The 9,634-nt window shown below is 37.9% G+C and overlaps 1 protein-coding gene across 3 annotated transcripts in view; it reads right to left on the reverse strand.

Moving 5' to 3' along the window:
• Positions 1-9,634, reverse strand: part of LOC306660154 (cGMP-dependent protein kinase 1) — a 1,225,718-nt gene that overhangs the window by 543,981 nt on the left and 672,103 nt on the right. The window lies entirely within an intron of this gene.

The following is a 9,634-nucleotide window of genomic DNA, read 5'->3' on the forward strand; positions in this document are numbered from 1 at the left end:
CTCTGCATAGTGGCATATTTGCGCCTGACTCCATATCTGTCTCCTGTTAGCTTCTGTAAAACAAGGATTCCTGGGCCTTACCCCCAGAGATTCAGATTCAGGTAGTGTTATGTGCTAAGGATTTTTATTTTTATTTATGCAAATTTTCAGATTCCAATCCCAGCCATGCTTGAATATTAAAAAAAATGTGAATCCCCAACATGGATTCTGTTGAAGGCAAAGTTTACATATAATCTACTTGGTCTGGTCAGAAGCCTTCCCGAGAACAGGGTGACATCTGTAAAACCCCCCCACAGGAAAGGGCGCGCAAACACAAAGGAATGAGAAACTGTCTTAATCACAAGGATGCAGGCGGTTGCGACAGGTCCCTCAAGAGTCAATACAGGACAAATAGGACGTGCTGGGCCCCCGGGCTTGTCAAGGCTATTAAGAGATACCAATCCTGCTACTTTACTGAATTCACTTATGATTTCTAAGAGTTTTCTGGTGGAATTTCCAGGTTCCTCTAAATATAAATCATGTCATCAGCGAACAGGGATAGTTTGAGTTCCTCTTTTCCAATTCAGATCCCTTTAATTTCTTTGGTTTGTCTAATTGCTCAGGCTAGAGTCTCAAGAACGATGTTGAATAGAAGTGGTGAAAGAGGGCATCCCTGCCTTGTTCCAGTTTTTAGGGGGAATGCTTTCAGTTTTTCACCATTTAGAATGATATTAGCCATGGGCTTAGCGTAGATGGCCTTCACAATGTTAAGGAATGATCCCACTACCCCAATTTTTTCTAGTGTTTTGAGCATGAAGGGATGCTGTATTTTATCGAATGCTTTTTCTGCATCTATTGAAATAATCATGTGATTCTTAACTTTTAGTCTGTTGATATGGTGAATGACATTTATTGATTTCCGGATGTTGAATTTCATCTCACCCCAATTAGAATGGCGATTATCAAGAACATAAGCAACAATAGGTGTTGGCAAGGATGTGGGGACAAAGGTACACTCATACATTGCTGGTGGGGTTGCAAACTAGTGCAGCCACTCTGGAAAGCAGTATGGAGATTCCTCAGAAAGCTTGGAATGGAACAACCATTTGACCCAGCTATCCCACTCCTTGGCCTATACCCAAAGGACTTAAAATCAGCATACTACAGAGATACAGCCATATCAATGTTCATAGCTGCTCAATTCACTATAGCCAGATTGTGGAACCAACCTAGATGCCCTTCAGTTGATAAATGGATAAAGAAACTGTGGCATATATATACAATGGAATATTACTCCGCCATGAGGAATGACAAAATTATGGCATTTGCAGGGAAATGGATGAAATTGGAGGATATCATGCTAAGTGAGATAAGCCAATCTCAAAAAACTAAAGGATGAATGATCTCGCTGATAAGCGGATGAGGACATAAAGGGGGGGGTTGGAGGGGTTAGTATTAGGGTTAGGGTTAGGTTTAGGGTTAGGGATAAGGAAGGTGGTAAGAATGGAGGAAGAAAGGAATGTATAGAGGGAAAAGAGGGGTGGGAGGGGAGGGGGGAAGAGAAAAAATAACAGAATGAATCAAACAACATTGCCCTATGTAAATTTATGATTTTTAATTTAAAAAAAAAAAAAAGAGAGAGAGATACCAATCCGAGGAATGTGCTGCTGCCCAGGAACCTTATCTATCAAGGACAGGGGGGCCTAGCCCTAACTCATCTCCTGCATAGCTCACCGCTTCCCTCCTTCTTTCTTCCTTCAGGACCTTTCAGTTCTGGTGGAACTCAATGAGAATCAAATAGATTGGTGGGACCCAACCAAAGAGGACAAATGTTTAGCTGTTCAAATGTTAACCAATAATATATAGGTCTTTGTATGTGAATGCTTAAAAATCTCTTAAATAGAGTGCTTTCTCACCCCTCAGGGCAGCTCCCCACTCAGCTATTGTAGTGGTCTGAGAGGCTGGTCAAAACCTCGTTGTGTGTCTTGCATTATCGTGTGTGTGCACTTTGACTCTCTGGGGATTGGTCAATATTGAACCCCAACCTTAGGTACCAATGGATCCCCTTGCTAGGTGCTTGCTGAGAGTCCCAGCATGTCAAGAATAGTTCCTGAGGATGGTTGCATAGGTGTTGCCCTTTTTATTTACTAATGATTGATTTTAAGCAAGGTTTGAGATCATGCTGAGAAAGTAAGGCCTTTTTTTCCCTGAATTCACTCAGCTCTTCATTTTCTAATTAATGGTTTATCAAACTGGTATGGAAAAATGTGCCCACAGTGAAAACAAAAGATCTCTCTCTCTGGTCTTTAATCCTCTCTTTTTTAAAAAGAATTTCCTCCTGCTTTACTCAGCTCACAAGGTAGAACACAACATTTGTTCAAACCCTAGGCTGCAAACATTGAGGTCATTTTTCCAGGTTGTTCCCATAATGGGGAATGATACTCAATTTTTCCCCAGAGACTGGCTTTATATTTGGATATTTTGGCAACAGAATCTCTTTATAGCCGGAGTGTGAACTACTAACAGTCAAGGGCTTTGCAATCACTGCTCTGAGCCTTTGCTGCCCCTGTTTCCTCATAACCCATGGTGTTTGTTTAGGTGAAGGTTTCTCCCAGTTTTGTTGTGTCTAACAGAACCCAGATTGAACCAGATAATCCTGAAAATGCATGCAATATTTGTCTTTAAAACAAAGAAAGAAACCAAAAAAACCCCTAAACTTTGCACATTTTGTATTTGTGAAAAAGAGCTGAATTATGTATTCTACCTCAAGGCGCTTATATTTTAAAATTAAAAAGTAATAATGCATTAAAAGGCATAACCAACATGAAGCCAGAAAACATGCATATAATAATGAAATATACAAGACTGTTCCTAAAAGTACAGCAGTCCAGGTGTTCACCAATAATGGGGTGGATACACTGTGGGAATGCCAGACTCCAGTGAGATAAAAGAAATACAGCTCTGTGCAGCGCTAGGGTTGTGTGGTGGACCTGTTGAGCCAAAGAAGCCAGGCACAAAACTGTCATGATGGATGACACCTTTCCAAAATTAGAACAAAGTAACATTCCAAGATGTAGGAATGAAGCCAGAATTGGAGACAAGCAGTGTAGAAATAGAGAATAGGGTCAAATCAAGGAAATGGCCATGAAAGCCATCTGCATTTGGAAGTTGGAGACTGCCCCCGGCAGAATGGAATGTCAAGGATTTCTGGAGCCCATTGATTATCGAATTTACCTGCCCTTGTCAGGGACTACAAGTGAGGAACAGCTAATTAATGCCCCCTGGACCCTTACCTGGCTGAACCACTTTGGCCCTCCCCCTGTCATCTGCTGCTTACCTTTTTTGCTATGTCACCAGCAACTCCTGGGTCTAGGCATGTAGGCAGGAAGGAGAGATAATGGGGGAGAGAAAAGAACAAAGAAAACCCTAATCTATAAGAGTTGCAGAGCACACTCACTTCTTGAAACTCTAGAACATCAGCCATGGCCCCCTTCTCCCTCCGGGAGAAGTCTGTATTATTACTACTTTTAAATAAAACCTGCTTACTATGCTTGCCTTGGTGTGCTTCTCTAATGTTCAAACTTCAACATTTGAGGAAGCAGAACTCGTCACTAGTAAACGGTGGTATGAGGAAGTCAGGGCTTTGGTTACTTTGAGGACAGTATAATCACATGCAGGAAGTTTTGGGGGCTTAAAATGGGTGGTAGTTGCTCAAGTATGTTCACTGGTGATGTTCAACTGAAGTGTACATTGTGACTGTACTTTTGTCTTATTTTTGTGTAGTATGGGGATTGAATCAAGGGCATTCTACCACTGAGTTACATCCTCCCTCCCCCAGACCTTTTAATTTTTTAAATTTTGAAACAAAGTCCTCTGTAAGTTGCCCATGCTGGCCTCAAACTTTCTATCCTCCTATCTCAACCTCCCCAGTAACTACGATTACAGGTCTATGCCACTTCACCTGGCTGTTATATTTTAATTAAAAAAAAGTTTAAATAATTACTTTGAATCTCATTTATTTCAACATGATAATTTAATTGTATTAGCTTGAATTCATTGAATTAATACCAGGAGATGAAAAAAGAGAATAGACAATTTAGATTAACAAGACACCTGTTACTATCTTAAAATAAGTGTTGTTACATAAATCTCAGCAATCTTCAGTGAATGTAGAAAACAGTACATAGATGCTTAGCAGGAAAAAAAATCAGTATTAAAAAATTCAAAATATAGAAAATTTTGTTTTAGCAGATAACACACAAAAGGAAACGAAAGCAGAATTCAGAATAAAAAAGTCTTGTTTATTAGATCTTCATTTCTTTTGCTTCTCTTTAACTGCTTTTTGACCATTCTTTGCTCAGGTAAACAATGGGTGCAAGGTAATGACTGAAAAAAAGATTTTTTAAAAAAATTTTAGTCCACTAGCAACTCTTTGAATAACTTATAATAGCTTATGTAATACAAAGCTGCTCCCCGCCCTTTCCATTGCATCACAACCTAGCTTGTGAGTCTGAAAGCTGCTCTCCCCGCCCTTTCCGGTGCAGCCATTTTCCCCGCCTCCCAACTACTTGTCAGTCTGTGAACAGCCTAGCTAGCTATTGGTTCATCAGTCAGCTTGCAAGTATCCTTCTCCATTATTGGTCCCCTGATACCCTGGCAGAATTCAACTGCTTAAGGGTAGCTACCCCGCCATCTTTTCTCATGTTTTCTCTGCCCCTGACTCACTTTCTTTCTTCTCCTCGCTTTTCCACTCTCTCTATCCCGCGTGCCCTTTCTCTTTCCTTTCTCTTCTCCTTTCTTACCCTGCAGGGAGACACTCTGTTTGCTTAATAAACTCCCTTATGTGATTCCCTGTGCCCAGTGTGGTTTTCGTGGGATTTCTTACAGCTTAAATGAAGTTTACAGTACATTTTAGGAAAAGGAGTCTTTGGGTTTATTTTTGGTTGGTTAGTCTGAATTAGTGATATCCAACAGAATTTTATGTGATGATGGCTAAGGGCCTGTGTGATGATTATTATGGCCACTAGCATATGGGCTCCTGAACCCTTGAAATGTGGCTAGTGTGATAGAGAAAATAAATATTTAATTTTAATTAATTTTATTATACTATATTACTCATTATATGTACATTTTTATTTTTAATTAATTTAAGTATATATTTAATTAATTTAGATGTAAATTCACATGGCTACATGAGCCTAGTTATAACTCCATGCAAGTCTTTATGACCATCAGGTCCCACTTTCTCTCCTCAGGTCTCTGAAACAATGGTGGGTTGTTACAATAACCAGAGCCAAGTCAGGACTGCTGGGAGGTTTCATAGAAGGTGAAGAAGGCAAAGGTAGTTATTTCATTGCACAGTTACCAGAGGAAATGGATTTCTCTGCAAAGTTTGATAATTACAAAGTCTCAAAGTCTTAAGGAATATTAAATGGGTCTCCAGGAAAGACAACTTCAAAAATTTTAAATTTATCCAAATTAGCAAACTTTGAATAACCACATAGAAGAAACAGAAAGTGAGGACTAAAAGCAATAAAGCAACTGACCAGAAAACCTTGATTAAAATCTAGGTAAGTAACTGGTTATCCTTTGATCTTAGCAAATTCTTCCAAGTATGTTGGTATCAATACCCTGCTCTTGGAGCTATAGCATGCAAGATTTGAGCATCCAAACATTTTCTCAGGTATGCCTAAAAATAATTTTTTCTCATATTTTGGACTTAACTGTTAAAATTTTACCCTTGATATATTATATCTTGATCTGAGAACAATTGCAATTTCACGACACTTTATTTGTTATTTGAAGAATCAGTCTTTTTCAAGAAAGTCAGCAAGATATAAGGAAGTAACTCAATTCACCCCTTCCTCTAGCGCCAGTGTAGTATCCTAGCACCCCAAATCACAAGTGTGTTTTGGTCATCGCCCAGATAGTTTAGAACACAGTGTCTTTAATAAAACAGTGACCCTTCAAACAACTCGTATGATTCTGGGGCAGTGTTATGATTCGCATGCGATCTAACAGTAAGATTGATGCTCCCATTGTGTTTGAAGGATGACAGCTATAAAGTGACTGGAAGAGTTTCTTGTAAAATTTTTCCTCACTGAAAACCACTCTGTCTTTCTCTCATAAAGCAGAAATATTCTGACTTGCCATTTTCAGACGTTTAGAAAATATTTGCATCATACCCACAAATTGAAATAAATGTAAAGCAAATTTAATTAATATCTTATTTCTCTTTCTCTCAGACCCCATCATCCATCCCCCCTTTTACTCACATATTAACATTAATGGAACTAAAATTTATCTTAGAAGCAATGTGGAAAAGAAACTTGCCAGACTCCAAGTAAAAAGTCAGTCTCAACAAAATTATCATTGCCCAACCAGATTAATTATATTTTAGCTATGCTGGAACATATCTGGTTCATTCAAATTGTCCTCTCGATTTAATTACTTTCATTGGTAGTAGTACATTTCTAATCTTTTAAACAGTCTTTAAGAGGATTATACTGCTGAACAGTTTTGAGATGTAAAGTTATTCCTTGTCCAAAAGTCTACTTATTATTCACCAGACAATACAATTAAAAGCAGTAGAATATGCCAAACTTCTCTTCATCAGAGAATGGTCACATTTGGAGTAAGGTTGGCCCTAAATTCAGTATCACTGATGTCCTTATAAAACAAGAGAAAGGAATAGATAGAAACAGAGGTCAGAGATAGCCATGAGAATATGGAGGCAAAGATGGAGAGATGTATCTATAACCCAGAGAATGTTGAGGATTCCTGGCAACAAGTACAAACTAGGAGGAGGCATGGAACAGACTGTTCTCCAGGGAGTCAGAGGGAGCACAGCTCTGACAACATCTTGATCTTAGACTTCTACACTCCAGAACATTAAGGGAATATATTTGTCTTGTTTTAAGCCATCTAATCTGCATTCACTGGTTATAGCAGTACCAGGAAATGAATACCTTCACCAACAAGGGAACGGCAATTCAACTGTCATCCAACTGTAACTGTGGAAGCCACATACTGTGTGATCCTCCATGTGCTAAGTACAAAGAGCTCTTGACTTACAACTGTGTGCCTGGCTTTCTCACTTCAGAATAAAAACAGAATAAATATATTTTTAGGTTATAAATCAGGATTTATTATAAAGCATGAGAAGATGCTCACTGATTAAATATCTAAAATTATATTTTGGGAAGGAGATAAATTGTGACATAAAAGTTTTTCAAGATACAGGATAGAATGGTAACCAAATAAACAGGTAAAAACGCAAGAAATCTTAATAAACACTGTCTAAAACAACAAAAATAACACTAATTTGGTAGTAAAAAATAGAATACTGTAAAATAAGGGCCTGTGATACAATTAAGAGATTGGGGGAAGGGATCAAAGTTTAATTGTTCAGCATTTTTAAAAACTAAGGAGAAATACTGCCTATGTTAAACTTTTGAGGATTACAAAATCATGTTGCATTTTAAAATGTTAATTGTTGAAAGTAACAGGATAGAGTTATAGGGGACAAAGCAATAGAGATAATAGAATATAGACAATAAAAATAGGAATAAACTCAACGTAATTAGAGAAAAAGGAGGGTAAATATGAGACTGAAAATAGCATTGCCCCTATCTCAGACTTCTAGCTCCTGCGCTGTGAGAAGTCATGTCTGTTTTTTAAGTCATCCAGTCCATGGCAGTCCAAACCTATTAATATATGATGGGATAATATTTAGTTGTTTAATTTCATGGAAAAAAAAAAGTATGCAGAAGACTATTCCACCTTTATTTTTAAAAATTGAGATGATGAATTATTGTAGATTACATTAAATAAATGTAATTTTCAGGTATATCATGAAAATAATAGATCCTGATAAGTAATTTTAGGATAAATGAGATGATACAATCACTTCTTTCTAAAGTGATCTTCAGTTATTTTGGAAACAGAATAAAATTTAAAACTATAACTAGAAGATCTTTAGATATATTGAGATACTTTCTGATTGAGTTAGGAATATCTGAATATCTGAAGATAAACATTGTGATTCTTACTGAAATTACTCTAATATTTATAATTTCTTCTAAAATATCCATACACAAACCTTAGCTGTTTTTGTTGTTGTTGTTGTTTTTTGCTTATTTGTTTGTTTTATGGTTTGATTCTGGAATGTCCCTCAAAGTCTCATGTGTTGAAGGCTTGGTCCTCAGTGAAGCAAGGTTCAGAGGTAGAGCTTTTGAGAAATGAGTGGATTAAGAGGACTTTGATTTCATCAGTGAATTTATCTGTTCATAATTGAATAGACTACTAGGAAGGGGCGGAAACCAGGCAGGTGGAGCATGGTTGGAAGCAGTAGGTCACTAGTGTGACCCTGGGTATGATATCTTATCCCTGGCCCTTTCCTTTCTCTGTCCCTCTCTGCTTCTTGCCTACATTGAGCTAAGTAGCTTTCCTATGCCATGCCCTTCTGCCCTGATGTTCTGCCTCATCTCAGACCCAGAGCAATGGAGCTGGTCAACCATGAACTGAAACCTCTGAAACCCTAAGCCAAAATAAATCTTTCCTGCTTTGTTTTTCTCAGATACTGGTCACAGCAATGAAAAGTTAACCGCTTTGCATAGAATTAAAGGGATTTCATACCAATTACAAAAATGATAACTCTAATGGTTTCTTAAGATCTTACTGTGAACTAATAAGCACCAGCTAAGTCCTTTACATACATTTTTGTGTTTAACCCTTTCCTACCACCAGAGAGTAGATATTATCTCTTTTGCAGTTGGAATAAAAGGAGGATTAAACAGTTAAAGAATTTGATCTTGAGAAAACAAAGCATTTGATCTCAGACATTCTTTCCTCTATATCTAGTCATATATGCACATTTCTCCAAACATCTCTCTATCTTTTTATCAGAGAATGGGGAACCCAGTATTGAGAAAGCAAGATATGAGTGCTAAGTATGCTTGCTGCTATAACTCAGCATAATTTAATACATGAAAATACAATCTTTTCCTTGTTTCCTAACATCATAGATGTTCCTATCATCATAGATGATAGTAGTGACAGAATGATGACTGTCAACATGCAGAGAGAATAATTCATCCAATGTAATTTTTGGTTGAATCCAGTGACCATATTTTGTGTATGGTCTGTGCTGGCCATGGAAGCCTGGAAACACTGGCATTCAGCTCCTGCCACTTGAATTGTTTGAACAAATCATAAAAACTGGGTTTTGCTCACTGATCAAATCCGTGGAGCCAAAAAAACACCTCTCTGCTTATAAAAAATATACTCAAGTTCTAAGCTATAACAAGTGGTGCAAAATCTGGCAAAAAGACTCTCATCACTGAATGTAGTTCCCAATTGGGCTCTGAGTCGGAAGACAGAATGCCAATTTAGCCTCATTAACCTTCCTGACACCTTCCTTCAGCAAAGCATAAATAAGTTTGACTGTGGGCTGAAGTTTCCTGTGCCAGATTCTCAGCTCCAGTGCACTAGCTGTAGGCACAGTGCTCTTCTTCCCCAATAGCTACAAGCAGGAAAATGGCAGCAGATTTGAAATTTAAATGACCTCAGGCAATGTGTTGACCCAAATTTTCTGTCAGTGATTTAAGAGGCATTCAATGGCTCTAGGCAGGAACAAAAAGAGCTGAAAAATTCT

This window comes from Sciurus vulgaris, assembly GCF_902686455.1.
Source record: "Sciurus vulgaris genome assembly, chromosome: 4".
Lineage (NCBI taxonomy): Eukaryota > Metazoa > Chordata > Mammalia > Rodentia > Sciuridae > Sciurus > Sciurus vulgaris.